The sequence below is a fragment of the Botryllus schlosseri genome, chromosome 14 (assembly GCF_051294905.1).
Source record: "Botryllus schlosseri isolate E-star chromosome 14, Bs_hap1, whole genome shotgun sequence".
Taxonomy (NCBI): Eukaryota; Metazoa; Chordata; class Ascidiacea; order Stolidobranchia; family Styelidae; genus Botryllus; species Botryllus schlosseri.
Window position 1 is genome coordinate 23,510,058 of NC_137249.1, and position 23,505 is coordinate 23,533,562.

The window sequence follows — 23,505 nt, forward strand, 5'->3', positions numbered from 1 at the left end:
CTCGAACATAACCAGGCCATGGGTCAAAAATCTTCTTTCGGCAAACATTTACTAGAAAATCATACATGTGCTGCTAACTATCACGAGGACATGTTCTCTATATTGGCTAAGGGTCGCAATTTATTTCATTTGTCTGTTCTTGAGTCCACCATCATCACTATGAGTAAACCTAGTCTATGCCAACAGAAAGAATTTCTGTATCATTTGAAAATCGCGCATTAACTTGTTTTGCTTCGCTGTCTCTATGCCAACGCTTCAGTTCTCTCGTTTTCCTTACTTTGTATATTTTCTGTGTGACGTCATAATTAGCGATATATATTGTTGTTGAACATAGCTATTCGAATTCTCGCATTATTACTGCTGACGATATCCCCCTGACGAGTGTCAGCCGAAAAGCTTCGGGAATAAATATGAATATTTTATTCAAATGCGTTATGATGTTCTGTACTCCTAAGCGTCTCTTTTTAGTCCATTGCCCCTTCCCAAATGTTTTCACTAAATAACAAACATGAAAACATTTCGATTTCGCAATTCTCGACCCGTTAGGTCTTTGCATGAACACAATTTATCACCGTCCTGCAATGGAAGCGTAGGGCGGTCTGAATATTGCCGACGCTTTGCATGAAGATCGAACTTACATTACCTTGAACGACTTATTTGCTGCATTTTCGTCAGAATTCACAAATGGTATGGAATTTAAATCGAATTCTTACCTATTTTGACCTCTTTTGTCCCTGGTGTTAACTACATATGTCCGACTTAATTTGGTTTAAATCCGTATGCGAACTTCGAGATTCCGATCATCTCTATTTTTAAATCGGATAAATGGTTGATTTATTGAGACCAATTGGGGCATAACAATATTTTCGTTCGTATATATATATATAATATATATATATATATGAGAAACCACATTCAAATAGTTTTCTGAATTAAAGCGTTCCAAAACGCCATGACATCGTAGTCTTTGTTGCGATAGAGAGTGTAAGATACCACTAAACGGGGTGAATCGTAGAATATTCCAGTTTTCTTTCTCATCGAGATCACAGACAATGTTTCCTCTAAGCTGCGCAGCATGTGCGCAATTGCGCAGTGCTTACACGGTCTCTCACAGATATTGGTAGGAATGGATGTCATTATTGACTAAATGTCATATCTTATTCATAGGTAATGAAGCATAATGCCAGCTTGAAAAATATTCTTAGGACTTTTCATCAAGCGGCAATGTTCTGAAAATATCGACACCTTGGACTTTAGGATAATAAGAATCATTACTACAGAAAACTTCGACAAACCCTTATAGAGGCGATAAACACACAACTACCTTCTGGGCCTGGTGGTTACAGTAAAACCACAGCGCCGATGTTGGATGGTTATTGTCGCTTTAGAGTCATAGTCCTGCACAATGCGTGGTACACCGGCTCCGATATATCTATTATAATACATGCCATTAGCGACATTAATCGCAGGAAGCGCGAAGAACATTTGAAGATTAAATAAAATCTCTCAAAATTTCGGGAGTGAATTCGTAATTACAATTTGTATATCGACGGCCGCGAACACATACTAATTGAATTCCCTGTCGACCGCCGCACAAATTCCCTTCTACGGCCGCAGGTTGCCTACCCCTGCTTTTGAGTATATACTCCTACATTTCCTGTCACGGGGGAGTAGTTATTGGAAGTAAATCCAAAACATTTGTTAGAAATGTGCTGCTTATTACAAGCATTTCTCAATCGACTGAAAATTGTTTCCGGGGCCGTATGTTTGACACCATTGAAATAAACTAAATGCAATTGCGACATGATATATTACAATATGTTTAGAACTCTAGATCTAGTCCATACTAGAGGAAAGACCTATACTCTAACATAACCGGTAAATAGATTCCGCCAATCACTATCTCAACCCATACGGAGTTAATTAGGTGAACGCGTCCAAAATAATATACTGTAAGGTGTTCAGTAAGGAAGAACTTCTACTTTGTTGGAGTACTCAAGTATAGTTAATACCAATGTTCCCTCTAAGCTGCGCACGTGCGCAAATGCGCAGTGCTTGCACGGTCTCTGCGCACAGAAAATCTAAGTTGCGCACAAAAAATCCGAAGTGATGACCTTTTTTTAGTCGTTACGCACTGTTTTCCAAGGGCCTGCGCAGTGAGTTGGTGAGCGTGCGCAGACTCGTCAAATATTAGAGGGAACATTGGTTAATACATATGTGGTTACTTTTCAGATCTATTCTACATATACTCCTACTTGACTAGCAAACCTCACTATACTTTGACCACCTCCGGGTTTGTGTAAATTCCTTATTGCTGTAAAATTATGGAACCTTGCAAATAAATTGTGCCGTAAATTGCCTTTGGTCAAGTGGGGAGAATCACGAACCCCGAAACCAGTAGGGTTACCATATGTAGAATTTTATCAACAAAATTCCCAAAAAAGATCAGCGACTTGCAAACAGATGAATCGAAGTCAAGACGAGAAATTACTCCAACACCTCACACCGTGAGAGTTTAAATACGATGCCGTCTCAGCCCGTAATGGTCTTCGAAACGTGTCAATTCGGCGCGTCGTTCAATAAAGGTAACCGTCGTACACAGCAATCAAAAACGAACTGCTTACAAAGCACAAACCAACGTACACCTTAGGTAACACGCACTAGATAATTAACTCAATAAAAACAATCAAGCAATCAAGTCGGTTGGAACCTCTTCGGCTTGCGTATCGCACGACCACTTGACGTTCGCTTTACAACATCCTCCTCCCCCTGACTTACTTCGGAGTTAGTCAGAACCGGCTCCCGTTTGACATACATTGTTGATATCTCTTCGGGCACAAAATCATTCTGTACATCTAGACTCAAATCCATCGATTCCAGAACATGAAGTCTTTGCACAGGACGACAAATGATTGCCTTCTGCGTTTTCACCTGCGCAGTTCTGACCAACCGTCTTTACCAGAAAAGACATCAGTGACACGACCCAGAGGCCATTTTGGTCGTGACGTGTTTTCTTCAGTGACCAAAACGATGTCACCAATCTTGATCGGCGATTCTTCTTTCTTCCACTTACTTCTTTGCTGCAATTTAGGCAAATATTCATTGCTCCATCGCTTCCAAAACGATTGAAGTAAGCTTTGTAGATATCGGAAACGCTTGCCGACAGACACGTGACCGCTTCCACGAATCACAGGCAATTCTCGTAGATTCCGTCCGATAGTTAATTGACTCGGCGTGATTGGTGTCGGATCCAAAGGATTAGAGCCGTGGTAAGCTAGGGGAAGCTGATTAAGAGCCGCTTCAATGTCCGTCAGTATTGTGTATAACTCGGTATAACGCAATAAGGCATTCCCCAAAATCTTTCGTAGAGGCTCTTTCAAACTTCTATTCATCCTTTCCCAATATGCTCCTCTGAACGGACTTCTCTCGGTGATAAATCTCCAAGTAATACCGTTTTCCGCCATGAACCGCTTAATCTTTATGGAGTCCAGCTTCTCAAATAACTTGCCGGCGAATGTCTTTTCGAGCAATTTCTTGGCCTTCTTGAACGTTAGTAGATTGTCTGATTCGATAGTCTTGCACCAACTCCGTCTGTTCATAAATCTTCTCAGAGTTTGAAGAAATTCGTCGGTTGTCATGTCTAGGCAAAGCTCGAAGTGGATCATCCGACTGTTAGGGCACGTGAAAACGAGAATATACCCTTTCTTTACAACTTCACCATCTCGTATCAGCAAAGCACCGGTGTAATCCAAGCCCACGTCGGAAAATGCAGCAGCAGGAACCACGCGATAAGATGGAAGATCTACCATTTTTTGAACGACTGGCTTCGTACGGTAACGCTTGCAGATGCTGCACTTGTGTATTACACGTCGTACGACTTGTCGAGCGTGTACCACGTAGAATCTCTGATGCAAGAGTGACAAAGTGGTTTCGGCTGCCGCGTGCTGGCTTGAAATATGGTGGTCTTCAACTACGCGTTACGTAAGTAAATCGTGGTCTGGTAGAATAATCGGGTGTTTAGACATTTCCGGCAAGTTGGAATGCCGCAGTCGCCCACCTACACGCAATAAACCAGTTTCCTCGTCGATGAACGGATCGTAACTGATTAACGGACTTTTCTCTGGCAAACGTTTCGCAGCCTTGAGCAATGCAATTTCCTCGCTGAAATGTCGCCTTTGTAAATCACGGAGAAGACCGAACTCCGCCCGTTCCAGCTCCTTAGCGGTTAATTCAGACGGACTCGCGTTCGAGATGATTGATTGAGATTGCGCACTCGCACGTTTAGCTTTCAAATCTAGGTATATCAGCATCCAAGCCAGCCGCCGTCTCGTTTTGCGATAACTTGAACATTTCGTTACGACGCTCGGCGGCAATTCAACTACCTTTTGACTGACACAATCAATATGCTTGGTGCTCTTTCCATCTCGAATGCAAAAGCGTTTGCGGAGCTCTCGTCGATTCTATCCCGGTTTGTCGGCCAGTTCGTCTGCGTTGCGACAATCCACGGCGGCCCATTCCAGTACAAATCTGAGGCTTTCAATTCATGCAGAGTCACCCCATGGCTAACTACATCAGCCGGATTCTCTTTGCCCGGGCAATGACCCCACACATTTGCGTCGAATAAGCTGTGAATCTCTTCAACACGGTTTCTGACGAAGATTTTCCATGTCGAACTCGGTTTGTTGATCCATGCGAGAACGATTTCAGAATCGGTCCAAAGACGCGTGCATTCTACATCAAGATGTAATTGCTCGATGACGTAATTTGTCAATCTCACGAGAATTACTGCTCCCATGAGTTCAAGACGAGCGATGGTTTGAGACTTTAAGGGCGCAACTCTTGATTTAGCCATGACCAAAATGGAATTTTTCTTTCCACTGCCGTTGTGATATACAATGTATACCATTGCGCGGTATGCCTTTTTGGAGGCGTCGCAAAATTCATGAATTTCAACCTTCTGTTTTGCATTCCCTCGGAAAAGATGGCGAGGAACGACAATTGACGATATGTCCTCCAGTTCCTCCGCCCATTTGTTAAACTCGATTGCTTCCGCGTCTGGTAATGCCTCGTCCCAATCAATTTTCAAACGCCAAATCCGTTGCATTTGTATCTTCGGAACAATTGTATATCCAGCGAGAAAACCAAACACATCATATATCGAACTTAACGTACTGAGAACAATGCGCTTCGATGGCACTTGTGGGATGTTGACCAGTTTATCGGAAACGTTGACGAAGAAGGTATCAGATGCCGTATTCCAGCGTAGTCCAAGCGCAGTTGGTGTGATCACATCGTCTGTTCGGTCGAAAGCAATCACTGAATGCGGATGTCGATCGCGTGACGGTATAACATCCATCACCTCTTCGGAATTCGATACAAACTTTGTCATGTGCCATCCGCCGGGCTCAAAAAACGCAACTGCGTCGCGATACAAATTAACGACTTCTGTAACGCTGTCACCACCTGTGTGAAGATCGTCTACGTATAGCGAATCCTTAAGTTCTTCACAAAGTCTGGGATATTGGCGTCTCATGTCTTCTCGGTCGGCATGCCTGTGCGTGCAAGAAATTGCCCCACACGGAGAATAGTTTACACCGAACATTAGTGAAGTCATTACCATTTTCTTCGGTTCGCAACTCGCATCGCAATCTCGCCAAAGGAAGAGTTGGTATCTGTAATACTGCGGCAGAATCTTCGTCTGTGGAAACATCTTCTCAATATCACCACTCAAGGCAATACGGTGTGTGCGGAACCGAAGTAGAACCCCACCCAAATCAGGCTGTAGCGCAGGACCAGGCAAAAGACAATCATTCAACGAATTGCCGTTTTTATCAGGATGACTTGCATTGAACACCAACCGAAATTTGGTCGATACGCTTGACTCCTTGATCACGCCATGGTGTGGAATGAAATAGCAATCACCGTCGCGTTCGAAACGATCAATCTCGCTCGCGGTAAGCTTCCTCGCAAACTTATGATCGACCAGTTCAGTTCCCGCATTGCTCGGATGTACCTTTCTCATTTCCGGCTTTTTGTCGAGTCTTCTTTCCGTAGACTCAAGCAACTTCTTCGCGGCTCTGTAATTGTTAGAGAGCTTCGGTGCGCCCTGTCGAAATGGCAGTGGGATTTCGTACCATACCCCGTTAAATATAGTTTCTGCTTCAAACAGCGCAACCGCTCTCTCTTCACCTGCGGTCATTCTAACACAGCCGTCGGTGATACCGATGGCGTCGAGACTCCAAAATTTCTCAATATCGCAATTCAGTACGCAGGTCTTGGTCCGATTGCTCTCACCATCAGCAGCCATACTCGGCGCATGGACAAAAAGACACGACGGTTTTGGATCGCCGCGTCCTGAAATTGGTCCCAGCAGTGCGTAACCAAATATAGTCTCGATCGCAGTTAAACGAGATTCTCCTCCCCTTGGCCTGATGACTCCGCTCAGCATAATTTCACTCAGTAATGCACTGCCGACCAGGATATCTATCTCAGCTCCCGCAGACACGTTGGGGTCTGCCAGGTGAACGCCCTTCAAGTGCGGGTGATCTTCAAGCTGAATTTTCACTGGATGTAATGGTGCTCCGAGTGGCCCAGACTCGATGTAGGCTTCAAATGCGATAGTCGGTTCCTTAGCTATCAAGGGAACAAGCTCCATCTCGGCTACCGATACCTTCGTTTTGGTTTCGTGTCCACCAAACCCTTGTGCCGCAATGTGCTTTGTTGCGCTTGGAATCAGTTTTAACGTTTCTGCAACTCGTTGACTGACAAAGGTCTTCTCACTCAAGGTATCGAGCGCAAGACGGACTATCGTGTCTCGATCCCCACTTCTGACCCCTGCCAATGCTGTTGGTGAAACGACTCTGTCTTCATTGGAGACGATAGGCTTGCGTTTGGCGTGAAATGTTGATTGGCCTTCACTTGCGGCTGCGATCAGACTCTTTGCCGTCTCCTCGGTCTTCAACTCAGGCGAACAGCTGATCATTTCATTGTGACGATAACCGCACTCTCTGCATTTCTTCTTTCGATAATGGTGCTGTCGAGGCGAAAATGGTACGATAAGACAACGAAAACATAGCTTGTTGTCGTCCACAAATTGACCGATGAATTTTTTGCATGCGGTGACCACGTGGTCAGCACTACAGCCAGGACAAGCGATGCCTTGTTTCGGATCTTGCTTCGTGTCTTCCTTCTCACGTGATTCGAGAGTGACAAGGCTTTGTGCGGATGTTAACCGGTCATTCGAACGCTCTTTCCACTTGTTCTTGTTATTATCATTTTTGCTAGACTTTCCTTCGCCCTTGATTGCGGTTTTGGAAATCATGGCGTCCAGTTCTTTATGACAAAACTTGAACAGGTCGTCGGTAGTTGGAGTTCTATCATCCTCCGTTATCCCGTGTACATGACGTTCCCAATTCATTCGTACGCCAGTAGGCAAATGACTTTCGATCATGGGAACCACAACCATATCTCTCGTGGCGTCGTGAGTTTCCAGAGCAGCTACTCGGTTACACATCTCTTCAATTAAAATACCGAACTGTGTGGCTTCGTTTGCTGGGGTTGACGCGGTCATGATGGATTGCACTATCTGTCGGACGACAATATGCTCTCGTCCAAATTTCTTATGGACCGTGGCTTGAATGCTTGAATGCTTGAATGCTTGAATAAGGTATCTCATCTTGTAGAATTGGCTCACATCGCGATTCTCGTGCACGAGGGAACGAAACTCTTCCCACCATTTTCGGAAGTGCAGAACATTGCCGTCGAAGGATGGGATCTCAAAGCCAGCCGGTAGCGCTCCAGCTCTTCTTGATTCTAGCCATTCGCGTTTCTCAATAACGTCGACCCGGTTCTCTCCAAGATCGGTGGCGCTTTTGATTTGTTTCCCGGTATCATAAATTCGTTGAATCAGGGTGTCTTTCTTCTCGTCGCCGTCTAGCGCATCAATTTTGTCGTCCATGATTTTGCTCAGTCTGGTATCAATTTTACCAAGCCGACTGAGCGACCCTTTGATAGCATGCTTCGAAGCGTTATTTTCCAACTCGGCTTTTAATGCACGGATGGTATCGATGCTTTCCTTTTCGAGACGATCCACAGCGCGCTTTACCGACTGATAATCGCTGACACTCGAACCACTGGAATTATGGCTGTTATGAGAGGTCATAGAGGCGAAAAACTCTCTCTGCGTCTTCAGCATTTGCTCCAAGTCTTCTCGTCGGCGTGCTTCAAGGAGTTCATCTCTTTCCTCCTTCCGACGGAATTCTTCAACGCGCTGTTCTTCACGACGTCGTTCATCAAATGCACGATTTTCTTGTTGTTTCATCAAGAACGTCATCAGCAATGTCATGGGTCGTGCCCAAACGAAGCAGGTGGCGAAACGTTGGAAGGAGTCGCATGAGGGTTCGCGTGGATGCTTGTTGCTCCGGACTCGGGTGATTTGCTGGCAGATGGTTCTATTTTTTAATCGATGATGCTTGTGTCAACGAATTCCTTAAGAGGTGATTCTGGTGCTGGTGACGACTGAGTATTCGGTTCCCCAGATTCGCGTTGCAGAAGTCTCTCACGTAACTGTGCCGCGGTTCCGTGTGTAGACAGACCGAACTTTTCACATTCGTTCTCCAAATCAACTTTACTGAGCGATAGGATCGGATTCGCTTGTTGCGGAGGTGGTGTGCGCTGCATCGTCTATGACGTTATCACTTGCAAAATCTTCAGACTTTTGTAGACGTCGTATTTAAAGATGTAGGATTTTATTAACAAAATTCCCAAAAAAGATCAGCGACTTGCAAACAGATAAATCGAAGTCAAGACGAGAAATTACTGCAACACCTCACACCGTGAGATTTTAAATACGATGCCGTCTCAGCCCGTAATGGTCTTCGAAACGTGTCAATTCGGCGCGTCGTTCAATAAAGGTAACCGTCGTACACAGCAATCAAAAGCGAACTGCTTACAAAGCACAAACCAACGTACACCTTAGGTAACACGCACTAGATAGTTAACTCAATAAAAACAATCAAGCAATCAAGTCGGTTGGAACCTCTTCGGCTTGCGTATCGCACGACCACTTGACGTTCGCTTTACAACACCATATTTCGGAATCGGGAAAGGAGGACGCACTTTCAAAATTTTAAAACCAAGAATTCCGGAGAAAAAGCTTGAGAAAATGGTGAATTTTTCTCACTTCGTGTTCGGTTGACTACACACAAAAAGGTCAACTTTCTCGCCCAGCGCCCAAAATACAGTTTTTTCCTTCACGTTTACAGCTGGTTGACTAAAGAAAAGTTCATTTTTCCGGCTTGGCTCCCTAAATGCCCACCGGAGCTTTACTTCGGTGCTGATTTACGGTATCTCGATCAATTTTGACAGTAAATTTGACAAAAATTCTCCAAAAAAGAGGACAAACTCTCAAAAAGGAGGACATTTGGGCGTCCTCTGGTGACATTTTCAAAGACCTGAAAAGAAGGACGTATGGTAACCCTACCCAATACCAGTGAGGCGTGCGATTTGTTTGTCTCCACACGACTGTACGACACTATGTTTGACACCCGGCTCTACGTTGTTTGTCTGATTTTGTTTGTGGTATCCATGATATTTGTCAACTACAATGGCCATTTACACCAGGCCGATATACCTTGTATTTGATTGTACTTGTAGTACGGCTCACTTCTAGGCTTTTGAAACTCCGCTTACGCGGATGACATGGCGAGTAGGAGCCTACATAATCCTCCAACACTTAGGTAGGAATTCTGGAGTCGACCTCGGTCGGACTCGAAGCCACTAACCCATTGGTGTTGTAGCGGTTGATTATACTAGTGCTCTTTAACCGGGGTTTTCGTACACCCCAGGGTGTACCATAATTTTTAAAGGGTGTACCACTCGGATGTGGTGTATAGGGGTGTACCAGATCCGTATTATAATGAACCGATGAGACGATGACTATAGCAATCACAATAAATACCCCAGTTTATGCTTCAGAACAGGTTGACTGGATGTGTAATATCGTACAATGTGATGTCATAAGAAAATGTTTCTCATCATTTAACCTTTGGTTAGGACTTATTAGTTCCTTTTGAAGTAGAACGGGGTGGAGTTTGCATGCGTTCATATTCAGCTTGAGATATCTGTCTAATGATTCTGGAGGAAACCACTGCTATAGCTCAGACATTTTGAATTGGTGCTTCCAGCACCAAGCTTATAAATAGCGCAGAATACATGATTGCGCACTCAGGGGGTCGAGTTTGCGAACCACCGCGTTGGATGGCGGTCCAGTAACCTCCAGCCCTGATTCGTATTTAGCATAATTTCCTATACTTTGCGGCCTTGCTCAAATGTTCACACTTATTTCTGTTACGCCAGGGGTGCTCAACCTGCGGACGTACAGCCACATTCACCCGTGAACCCATAATTTAGCGACCGTCTAACACAGTGGTTCCCAACGTGGGCGATATCGCCCCCCCCCCCCCAGGGGGCGATTTGGCGGTCTAGGGGGGCGAAAATGACGAAGGGGGCCACAGGTGGGCGAAAATGGACAAAGAGGGCGACGGGGGTGAAAATAGCGAAGGGGGCGATAGGGGTCGATGACGCGTCAAAACGGCTGACCTTTTTATTTAGTCAACCCACGGAAATTTAGTTACAAAATTGTGTCAAATTAGACATCGAGCCGAAAATGTGACCTTGTTTTTAGTCAACCCGCCGGTGATTACAGTTTGTATGCCCAATTTTCGGTACACAAAATTTGGGAGGCGATGATCGGTGTTGACCTTGAAAAGGGGGCGATGGGTCGAAAAAGGTTGGAAACTACTGGTCAAACACATATCTAAATTTGTTGCTGCCATGTTTATATGTGTCGGAGGTTTATCTGGGCTCCTCATCGCCGACCCTCTGTTAACGTAACCTCTTGAAAAGCCTAGAACAGTGATGTCCAACCTTTATCGTGTCATGGAACCCTTGGCTGATATTTAAGCAAAAATTCCGCCCTAAGAAGAAGTTGCCCGGCGACTAAAAATGGTGCTTTTTATCGCACAACCATTTGTTGACTGAGCATTGAGCAACATAAGCCCAAACATATTCAGATATGCATGCGATGCCCAAACTATGTCGAATGCGGACCTTTGGTAAAAATTAACTAAATAAAACGAAACTAGGTCTTCACTTCCGTTGTGGTCGTATTCCTCTAAATTTGGCCTGTTTTTTTTGCCGTTTAGGTTGCTTCTGACTACAAATAAATCACCAAGTTCGCTTTTGCGATGCCCTTCAGTTGAATCGATGACTTCGAATGTTTTTCACGTTAGCTCAGATGCTGACTTAAAAATATTAAAATTTTCCCAAACGCCCTTGTTGTGCTGCATTCGGCATGACTTTTCCCTGCTTAGTGGCAACTTGGTCGAGAAGCTGTCGCGGGCCAAACGAAATCGTCTCGCCAGACTCATGTCTTCAGGCGTTGGAATTTCAACGGAAGGAAAGATTTTAATAAGCATTTAAACATATATCTAGCTAATAATCTACCAAAAGAAACATACAACCATAAAAAATAGTTTCATAATTGAACATTTCTGGCATAAAAGTCGGAAAATCTTGAGAACCCAGAGCATCTTACGTTACTACCCTGAAGCCAGATTCCCCCTAAAAATCTCAAAATACCCCCCCCCCCCGGTTGGGAACGACTGGCCTAGAAGAGGAGTGAGCCAAGCTCCAAGGTCGACAGCAAAGTCCCGAAAGTGGACGCACGTAAGCGAGAGATAGTGAAGAGTGGGAGGGCGCATGCAAGCGCAAGTCGTCCTCATTACCCAAAGCAAAGACGCTGAACTTTAAAAAATGCACTGTCGCGACGCACAGATCCTAAACCCGTGATTAGCGCCACTGTCATTGATGGGAAATAAAAATAATATTGATAACAATCCGAACAATCCTGATGGGAGGCCAAGAAATAACAACATGCAACAAAGTGATTGATAAAAACTGGAAGATGCATCATCATTAATTTTGTGCCCAAAATTTTCGAAGACGCCCCTCCATCAGCTCTATAAGGGTAAATCTGATCACGTGAGCTGAGAATGAATACATTTTTGACAGTAATATGTGAAACATTTACGACGAAATCCATTCAAGAGGCAAAATTTGCGACTACACACATAATGCTATTATTTTTTCTTCACATTTATACTCGTGATTTTGGTACATATATTATATATTCTAAGCCTGCTGGGATGTTTTGCTTCTACAATAAGAAAATTCACGCAAAGCCTATCTCAAGAAATAAGTGAAGGCACAGAACACCAGAAGGGCTTTCCGTGGCGTCAAGTTCCCAGTAGCAAATTTCATATGAGTATTTGTCGTCCATGAGCCAAGGCGACTCCCCGCTGGAATGCGGACGTATTGTATAGGTAATCGAAATGCGGCTTTCTGCGTAATCGGTGTATTGTATGGTCATGGTCATGGGTGTACGAGTTTTGAGAATATGTTAAAAGGGTGTACCACGACGAAAAAGGTGGAAGAGCACTGGATTATACCACTACGCTATCTTGCCACGCTCTTCGTTGTTGGAGAGGTGACTATCAAAGTTTCATGTTGCTAAGGTCTTGCATTAAAATGCGATTGAAAATCGTTGAAGCCGTCACCTGGTTCTCCGCTTCCGAGTGCATCAGTTGTTATATGACAACAATATCCTTTTTTCTAATATAGAAAATCAATTGAACACTCGCAATCGACTGGTCAATTACTTTATTTGATCCTTTTCGACCTTTACCTTAACTAATAGTCCCTGATGTGAAGTGTACTATTGCCGCAATCAGAGAGCTAAGCAATACAACGCAGTTACTAATTCATGTATGGTTACTTCGACAGCACAATTTCCCGATGTTACTGTTAGTCATTATTACTGTCCCCAGAACAATAGTAAAGAGCAAACATCGCATCCTTGACACGGTGTTATAGCAACTAGTAAAGCAATAGTGAGATAGTGAGTCTCCCTATCAGCGTTACTTCGAGGCTAAGTATGAACCAGTGTTGTGGTTAGGGGTGGTGATGTGTAATAGTGTTTGACAGCAGTGGAATTGTTCGCTAATTCTATCTACATCAGTGATTCCCATACTGTGTTTCGCGGCAAACCTGTGACCCGGTGACTAGAGTAAATCCACAGCACCACTGTCAGCAGGTTATTGCGGCTTTTGAGTATAGGCTCTACATTTGCTGTCACGGGGGATCATTGGAAGTAAAACTATCAACATTTGTTAGAGATGTGCTGGATAATACAAGCATTTTTCAATCGACTCAGAATTGTTTCAGGGGTCGTATGTTGGCACCCTTGAAATAAATGCACAATATGTTACAATATGACAATATGTTTGTGGAATGTATCATAAACTTTTAGAACAATTCGACCGATACTACAGAACTTCCGCATTTACCTTTAATAATTTGGAGTGTACTTTATTCGCAGGCGTTGTGTTTCTCATATAAAATTCGATCTGATCTTCCTGTTTATTTGTCATTTCACACTTGTCCTGTTTCCGGAATAATAAAGTCACTATCGTCCACTATTGGTGACAACTAACCATATCCCATTAAATTGTGTAACTTATTCGAATTCATCTGGTGCCACGAACAATGTTCTGCCAAAAATGAAGGTATGTGGTAAAAACTGACATCACCCAAGCTAGATGAGAATATAAATGCGGAAGATCATCACTTAGTCCCAGGAAATATCCTAAAGGCCATGATTAGTTGTGCATCTTGTGATGGGACCAAGCCGGCCCGTCACATAATATACTGGAAATTGATATCTATTGTGCAAGTTCTCTAATGTGTTGCAATCACGTGATGAAAACTAATTAATGGAATATGTAATATTTACCGACTCCACAGCCCTCTTTTATACTCAGCAGCCAAACATGAAAAAGAAACAAGAGCTACACAAAGGCACTCATGCTAACTGTTTCCGTGGTGATTCATTTGCTAACATGATATTTTGTAATATCTTCGGTAATTTATTTTAGCTAATAATACGCGATCCGTCATTTGTCCACATGTTTGTGGTCATCGATTCCTATTATCTGACGTGATCTGAACACGTTCCAGAGAATAATCTGATTAGGTTAAGCTCCTTATTGATGATGAATGAAACTAGACCACAAAATTTCTTTCACGCCAGAACGAAAGCCATCGTTCCCCCAAATTCACACCAGGTATTCGAGGAAAATATCGCTTCTCGAACGGTCCTGACACACACCGACCAATTGCTGTATTCTGATAACATACGTCATATACAGATATCATTATTTTTATTCGTCTCATCATCTACTTGATGAGAGTCAGGGAAAAGCATGGAAAAATAGGAGTATATATTTTGTAGAATCCTTCAGGCTTAATTTATAAACTACGTTACCTGCAGATAGCACTAATTTTCTTTTAACCAAATTATGAGGAAGTGTTCGTTCATGAATAGTTCAAACCGTTTGTTTGTTTGTTTTTGGGGTATTCATGGTGTTTGTCGACTACTATGGTCATTTTACACCAGGCCGATATTCTTGTGATTTTCCGTAACTGCCGACTTATAGCACGGCCCACCTCTAGGCTTTTGTAAGACACCGCTGACACGGACGAGGTGGCGAGGAGTAGCCTAGGTAAACCTCCAACATTTAAGTATCGGAATTCGGAAGTCGACAGTTCAAACCGTTCGTAACTGTCTTGAAGCGACCTTGACAAAATGAGTGCACGACCGACACATCAGTTGTAACTGCTTTTCGTTTGGACAATTGCCAAGCATGAATCATGTACACTAGGGTTGTTCAGAATTGACCGACTTTCAAAAAGTCTAGGTTTTCAGTTCGTTTCCCATGCCTTGTACCTTAAAAACAAATTCTGGCAACATTTTTTTGGAATTCATCCCCTGCATCCGTGTGCACATTGAGCTGGAAGAATAGCAGCTGAAAATAGGGGATTCCCCTAAAATCTGAGTGTCACGACTTTACCTAGCCTAGTTAAAGCGACATATAACATGAATTTATGCCGCTGTTACGGTTTGGAGTGCTACAAAACCCCACCATATAAGTCATTCGTAGTTCAGGATATCATTTCCATGTCCCACACTGCCTTAGAACTGCTCAAAACTACCTAAAACTGAAAGTCATTTTGTTGGATCACATATCCTACACCCCTCAAACCTACCCGGCACTGTTCATCAATTTCCTGGATCCCCATGTGCAAGAATACAACTGTAAATGTAACATCCACTCATAGCCACATAATAAACGTCACAGGGAACGAAAAATTAAGGCAAAGAAAGAGATCAACTTGGCAAAATATTATATAAATCAGGTGGATGAAATGGTTGCTTTCGAGAAATCTGCATATCTGCTCCGGTGATCTTCCACAGCTTGTAGGAGGCTCGCTCGCTGTTTTTTGTCATCCGTTATGAACGCAGCATAGTCGGTATTCAATTTTACCATACGCTCTGCTGCATCATTAACTACTTCAACAGTATTCACAAAGTCTTGAGCAGTCACGAAATCCGGATCAGTATGCCATTCCGAAACTGGAAGACACAACCAATCATGTTCCACATGTATAGCATCAAATAGAAACCACGATTCTGGCCCAATCAAATCGACCATACTCATTGACTCAGAGACAGAGTGAGAGATCATACTGAGAGGCATACCTCTGCGAAATTTTTCAGGGATTGGCATTTTCAGCAATTTAGCAGCCATTGCTTCCTTCAGTTTGTCAGGAATCTTTGGATTAGCCGAGAACATGGTAAATACCACCATTTCTTCAGTTAGATACCAATGATGTTTTCGCAATTTCTTGTATGCCACATCAGCAACAGTGAGATCGCATAATGAAAAGTTTTTCATGTCATGAAGGAATTTGAGATCATTCCAAGGTGCGTCACATGCAATACCAGTTTTCAACCAAGCTGGAACATAAAACAAAGCAATGAATGTATTGATTCGTTCCAACTTTTCAATGAACTCTTCAGAATAGTCCATTTGCACACTCCACATGAACATTTTTTGACAGTACAGGACTTGACTCATCCATCTAACGCTATGAGTAGCACCAGGCTTGCGAAAACGATGATCAACATATTTGTCATCCAAAATCGCCAAGGTGCCTGTTGCACATTCTCTGTAGTCATCTCTTATCAAGACTTCTTTCTGCTTTCCATCATTGGGTTTCATCAGTGGAATTATTTCTTGCTTTGCTTCATCAGCTTTCATCGCCAACCAGCTGCCTTCAATAAACTTTAGCGTTTTATAGCTTCTTGATTTAGCAATATGTTTCCACTTCTTCTTGAAGGTAGTTTTCAGGGCCTGTGGTTGTTGATCCAAACAAACACTTCCAAACCTCTCGAATGACCAGTTCATAAATATGATGGCGACAGGCATTGTAGAAACCTTTCCTGTTAATCAACTCTTCAAGTAACGGAACCGCACCTTTGTTTTTACCAGTGTTTGAGGATGTTGTGTCAAACACAAGATCTCTAACAGATTTTGTTAAATTCCAAAGTTCCAGCAATTGAAATGATGCATCAGCCTGTGCTTTTCCTGTAGCACTTTCCAGAGTTTGAATGCCAAGAAGTTTCCCTTTCTTAAATGTGCCGGAATACGCAGACGATGCGAGCACTGCCAAGGCCTCAAATTGATATCCTAGACGACTCTTAGTGAGCTTTCCATCCCAGTGCAATGCAATGTGCTCTGGTGGATTGGTGGATATTTTTTCAAGGATAGATTCGGAAATTTTCAAACGATTTGCAATGCGTCGTCAATAGGTCCCAGATCTTGAAAGATGGAAGTCATTAGGGTTGCCATCGCAAGCTTTAATCAGTGCTGCAGTTATCATGGTGGCGGCATTATCACTGACTTTCAAGCGATCAAAAACCTGGCATAGGTCTTCGTCACTGAATAGGTTTACAGGAGCTTTTAGAGTCACAAATTTAGCGGAATGACCAGATGTCGACTGTGCAAGTTCAAAATCAGTGCTGTGAGAAGTGTCAGCTACCTGTGAAGATATAGATAAGCTCTCTGTAAATTCACCTTCGCTACTTGATGCTGGTGCAGACTCTCTTGCACTCATGGTCCGTCTCTTTTGTTGCATGATTTTCGCTTTCAACACTTTATCTTTGCCACCGATCGTTGCTAATCTCGGACCCCTTTGATCCCGATAAAACTCTATGTCTTCACGTTTTTTATCGTCAGAAAAAAGTCTACTTGCTTCAATTGTCGATATCGCGTCAGGGGCTCCCATATCCCATAGCTTACTCAGTTTGGCTTCAAAGTCGCTTTGTTTTTTTGATACATATTGCCGGCCTGCAGCTTTCTTTAGTGACAGCCATTGTTTCCATACTGTTTCCAATCTTTTAGTGGCATTGACTTTTGTGATAGTGTTTATGCCAGCAAGTAACCAAAAACCGATCACTTCATCTACTGCGATCTGGATGTGTGACTTGACTGGTTCATTTTTTAAAATGAATGCTCTCTCAGGTGTAGCACATATTGCATAACTTGCCTCAGAGTGGGCAACTTCGATCCCGTAATGGCTTCCTCAGATTGCCCAACTAAGAAATGCTGTGTCTGCGATCGTGTTCTTCAAGTTTTCTTCGGTACTGCTTCACTAGATGACGATTTTCTTTTTTTTTTCAGACATTTCGCACTACAGCTAATCCTAGAAAAACAGATATACATAAACTCAGTCAAGCAACAAAGAATAGTGGAAAACATTTCAGTTCTTTTAGAGTTATAGGTCGAACACATACTGCATAACTTGCACAGGAGTAGCCAAGATCCAGTTATAGATTATCGAAGATAGTTATTCCTAAATTGGAAAAACTCATACCAGTATATTGATATCTTGGGATATAACAAAAAAATTAGAGAGAGAGAGAGAGATATGATATTCTTTCTCGCCTGCACCATCGAGATGCTTTGGCGACGGAGTTGCGATACGGCCCCATGAGGTCATCTAGTCTGCGCCCCCGTTTTTTTTTTCTCCTCCATGCTATCCGTGATTGCTGAGCGCCTAGCAGGATAGCTGCGGATACCATTTTTCGAGTCTTTGGTATGACCCGGCCGGGGATCGAACCCACGACCTACCGCTCGAGAAGCCGGACGCATAACCATTACACTATCTCGCTCGGTAAGCAACCGACTGGCGGTTTTCCCCAGTCACTGGAATACACATTTGCAAGCTTTGTTTCCATCCCAGTAGAAAGGAAAAGAGTATCAGGTCTATTATATCAAATAGTTGTATACTGCTATAATACTATGTTCACTAACCACGCGCTATACTCGCTAATAGCATGAGTCAAAACGCCGCCTGATAAGTTTTGCACCTCAATCGTAAACACAGTCCATCAACAACAAAGCAGTAAGGCACCTGACTAATCAATGATCCCCGTTTCACAGCCGTGCTCAGCGCTTCATCAGCGCTAGAACATACGCGTCACGTCAATGAGAACACACCCCAGCAAACACAGAATATATTGCATATATATTGTGTATATGTCTCAACTACTTCAAAATATATCTAGTCATATGTATTGTTTATATAAATCTGTCGACACATTTGCACATATATAGGATATCTTCAAAGATACCTGTATGACGTTGTCATGATATCTTGCTTGACCCTAGATGACCCCTGACCCTAGGTGACCCCTGACCCTAGTTAGGTACCTGAACCTGCCACATCCTGCACTGCCCTTATCAAGGAAGACTGACTGATAATTTTACAAATCATGTATGGCATTGTTCGTGTATTAAATCAGCACAGAACTGCGCAATCACTTCCGCAAATATTGCTGCCTAAGCATAAGTTCGAAATCGTTGTCGGAATTGTCAGACTCTGTGATGACAGCCTTGTTCCTGTTATCTTCTTTATCGCCACCTTATAACATAAACGAGTAGATTAGTACAATTGATTATTATCACTGTAGAATAAAAGTTGTTCTGTGTTTGGTTGTGAATAAAGTGGGATGGTGGTCTAAGTCACATTCACCAAAAGCGGCATGACCTTTACTTTTACACTGAAGATATAATCAACGCAGTTACGCTGTCAAGATGAGACACCAGAACCTGTTCAATAATGCCTGTCATTATAGAGATGATTTTCATGCTATTGGCGTCATGAAGTGGCTGCTGCTGGAAACGGATTTCAAAACCTATAGTTTGGGCACGGGGTGAAGATTGTTCTCCACATTATTATTTTAATATTAATATGGTAATAGTTGCCTGTGAGAGGCTGATGTGATATTTATCGCTCCTTCCATGCACGTCACAGCAAATATATGCAGTGGTTCCCAAACTGTGGTCTGCGAGACAATTTTTATGACTGCGTAGTACCTTCCAGAAATTCACACGATCCAGAAATTTTCAGAGATTTCAATTCCTTGAGTATAAAAATCTTTAGACAGGTTATTGTCTAAACCAAAATCGAAGTTGCTTAAAATTATTTTGTAAATCAACACAAAGTAGAGTTATTCAAATTAAATTTAAATCTCCCCGTGCGAGACAAATGCGACCCGCGGAGGGAAATTGTAAAGGTCTGTCTCGTAAAGTTTGGGGACCACTGATATACAATGTTCTGAATATGAGCGGTAACAACAATTCACTTACAGTTCAATAATATCATCAAAGACACAACTGTCAAACCACACAGGCTTAACTTAACAACAAAATTACCTTGCAAGATCCAGCAACAGTTACAGATCTTGCAACCTGATCTTTAGTTGTTTCATCTGGGATCTCGAGGTCAGGATGAGCCGATCTGCATGCTCGTAAAAAGAGATATAACTAGATGAAGATGTCCACTGTCCAGTCATGGTATATTATACATCAGACAACGAACAAGTTTCATTGATATAAGAGACACTTGGAGGTATAGAATTCCAATATACTATTGAATAATATATTCATATTGCAATATGCATAATGCATATTGCATATTGCAATAATATATTCAATTGCAGCAGAATATTTTCTGCTAAAACTCATTAACAACTAGAGTACTAAAGTAGGTAACTTAGCACATCACGACATCAGTATTCTTATTACCAAATATGACGTCAAACGATTAAAATGTTGAAAAATCGAGGCTAGGGCTCAACTTTTTTTTACTTTGATTACGTTTAATTTCCGTCAATGACCGTTGATAACTTACGTCTAATAGTCTTTTCAAGTGTCACTCTTGTTGTTTTGACCCTTAAGACTAGGATTTTCATACTTTCTTTACAGCTATGCTGGTCATCATATTTCCGGCAATTGTACACCCCGGATTCCCATTAGAGCGGCTACCTGTAAAACATTATATTAGTGGTACACAATACAGATGGTACTGCCTTGCATTAATGGTTTGCACCAGAATTAACAATAATATTTATGGGCATTCTAGATAAAACCATCCACACCATAAATTTCATGGTCACGCTAATCAAAGGCTTGGTTGACTTTGCGATTTCGCAATAAATCACATTGGCAATTCATTTTTTGATAATAGAACTAATTTCGAAAAGGACCCCTGCTGTGTCTGAAAATGATTCCTTGGTGTCGGCGGACACCCCTGATTCAGACTGTCAATCGCTTTGTTTGAATGAGAAACAAAAACATACCAGCGCAGACTTTGCCGTTGTTCAAAGGTGTTCCAGCTGTGACCAGGTTTCACAGGGATCTTCAATTATATCTTCCAGCAAAATTGGGGCACTCGATTGAGGTCTTCTAGAGTCATTGTCGATATGACGTCTGAGGAAATCCATCATCTGGTTTTTCTGCAACTTTATGTCTTTGATGCACAAGCTAAAAAGGATTCGATTACAAGAAAGTTGGATTGACCATCATATGTGATTAACTTACCATTACTTTATGACAGGCCACATTGTTGATGGTCAAAATTTTGTAGTTCAACGATGATTTTAAATGAAGGAGCATCTGAAAAACAGAGAGACTTTATTCTCAAATTCGAGAACGCATCAAAGTGCTAGGAACTTACTGCAGAACTTAGATCTCTGGCCGTTACATTCAATGTTGGGATCATGCCATTCCTGAACACTCTTTTCGCTTAATGATGGCAAAGTTGCATTGCGAGCATCATTGGTATCACTCCTGCTTGCCACACTTTCATTGCCAGAATCATAAGATGACCGCATTCTTGAAATTGGCATGTCTTGTATCTGAATACTTGGATTACGTTTCTTCCTTGCAGTGCAGGAAAAACATCATCTACAAATTATAAACGTTTTACATATATGTACCATATTTCACGGAATAAAAGGGTACACACCTTAACCATCAGTTGACGCCGAATTATTCAAAAATTGTTTGTTCAGCTGACGTTTTCGTTTTGGCCGCTGCGCTTCATTTTCAGTCCAAACAATGACAAAGACGTGAGCAAGCCACTACTCTCCGCAGCATTTATTATATCACTAAAAGCTACCTTCAATACATCTAAAACAGATGGATAATGTAGATGGCAAAGGTAGGCCCACTTGGAAAACAGTACGCTAATTCTGAGTTTATAACTTACTGGATGAGCATTTCATCTGTATCTTTTATACAGAGACCGATTGCGATTATCATATTATGGTTGCTTTTTATTCTTAGCCTTACCGTGCTATTTGCACTCTTACGCAACCACCAGCCATGGAATACTATTATAGATACAAACAATTTCACACAATTCACAATTCATTAGATATAAGCTAGTCTGACTGAATCAATGAGATCACTTCTACATCGGTTTTCCAGCTTTTATGTATTACAGCAACAGCAACAGCAACCGATTGTTCTTGTTCAACAAAAAGCACAATAGCAAATGATTGCTCGATGTATTGATCGACTAATACCCACCTATATTCATTTACAGCAAATCCTTAAAGTAAGGTTGGAGTAAGTTGATGATTATATAAGAAGCATAGCCTATATATAAATTACCTTGCACAGTGCAGTTTTCGGTATTATTCCAGAGAAATATGCTTGGAATAGCCTCAATTAACTGCGATTTCCCTGAACGCAACTAAAACCAAAACGACAACGATATCTGCACAGCCAGCCGCCATTATCAGAGCGCTTCTGTCTTTTGTCTGACGATTTGAAACCTGCGCACGGAAACGTGTGTTCGCGTGGGAGTAAGTGCCTCAAGCCATTCAGTCACTCGGCTCCGACGGCTAGACGGCTAGATCGTTTTCAGCGTAGCCGGAGTGGATCCGGATTCTGAATTTGCCTTGACAGTCGGATTGTAGCAGGATTTTTCTATTGAACTTTCAAATAGTATAGCATTATTTTGGCAGCAGTTTTTCGGATTACCCAGAATTGGAAATTCATAAGACTTTCAAATTGCCGCCTGGAGCCGGAGTGGATCCGGATTCTGAATTTACTTTGACAGTCGGATTGTAGCAGGATTTTTCTATTGAAATTTCAAATAGTATAGCATTATTTTGGCAGCAGTTTTTCGGATTCCCCAGAATTGGAAATTCATAAGACTTTCAAATTGCCGCCTGGAGCCGTAATGGATTCGGATTCCAAAATTTGGGATGGCCAAGAATCAAAATATCTGCAAAATCACGCGAAAGCGGCGAGTGACAAAAGGAAAAACATTCGATCATAGCAATTTACAACGATGTAAATTGCTATGATTCGATAGTGGCATAATTACGGTGACATATCACCCCATAAGAGTAAGACATCAATAAAATTGATAGTAGATAAATTATACCATAAATTGAAACAATAATCGAATTTGATTCCTCACAAATATATTTTCGGCATTATGACGAAAGTTGTTGGATAAGAAAAAGATGTATTCAAGATACGTTTCCGCACAAGATATGCATAAACACAATTTTGAGATAATTAGGATAACAAAAAGATATCCGAACATGTCCCAAATATATCTCGTGTTTGCTGGGACGTCATTCCTGTCGAGTCACTGACAACTAGGGAATCCCCTAATTCCGAAGAAATTTTTAGGTGCATGAGAAAACGGCAATGTGCACACGGATGCAGGGGATGAATTACAAAAAAAAAGTTGCCAGAATTTGTTTTTAAGGTATAAGGCATGGGAAACGGACTGAAAACCTAGACTTATTGAAAGTCGGTCAATTCTGAACAACCCTAATGTACACACAGCACTGCAAAGTGTGGAAACAGATATATTAATAATTTCTACATTTTATGAAGGGATACATCTTAATGAATAAGTTTTTAGATGGGCTGGTGGTGTATTTTTTAACTTAAATACCGATTTGTAGCTGCGAGATTGTTTATCTAGAGCAGCGGTGCTTAACCTTTGTTCTCCCAGCGCCCCTTTCCAAAATGTTCATAGTCTGGCGCCACCAATATTTTGAGCACCCAGAGGTGGTCAGTAACGAAGTAATTCTGCTTTTTCGAAGTACTCAAGTAGTTTTCCTCTACTTCTGGTACTTACTCAAGTACATATTTTGTTCGACAAATATGTTTTAACGAAAGTATCACTGAATATAATTTAGATACCGGGTTGCGTGGTTCCGTTACACCG

At 42.2% G+C, this 23,505-nt stretch overlaps 1 protein-coding gene across 1 annotated transcript in view; it reads right to left on the bottom strand.

Annotated features, from left to right (window-relative positions):
• Positions 1–21,266, bottom strand: part of LOC145456243 (uncharacterized) — a 223,473-nt gene extending 202,207 nt beyond the window's left edge. The window contains exons 1-5 of the transcript XR_013920542.1: positions 20,991–21,266; positions 20,847–20,937; positions 20,606–20,789; positions 19,680–20,291; positions 18,741–18,885 (exon numbers count right to left, since the gene is read on the bottom strand). The gene's annotated coding sequence lies outside the window, so the exon portion shown is untranslated. Of the gene's footprint in view, positions 18,886–19,679; positions 20,292–20,605; positions 20,790–20,846; positions 20,938–20,990 lie in introns of the transcript that reaches the window.
• Positions 21,267–23,505: the final 2,239 nt, after the last annotated feature.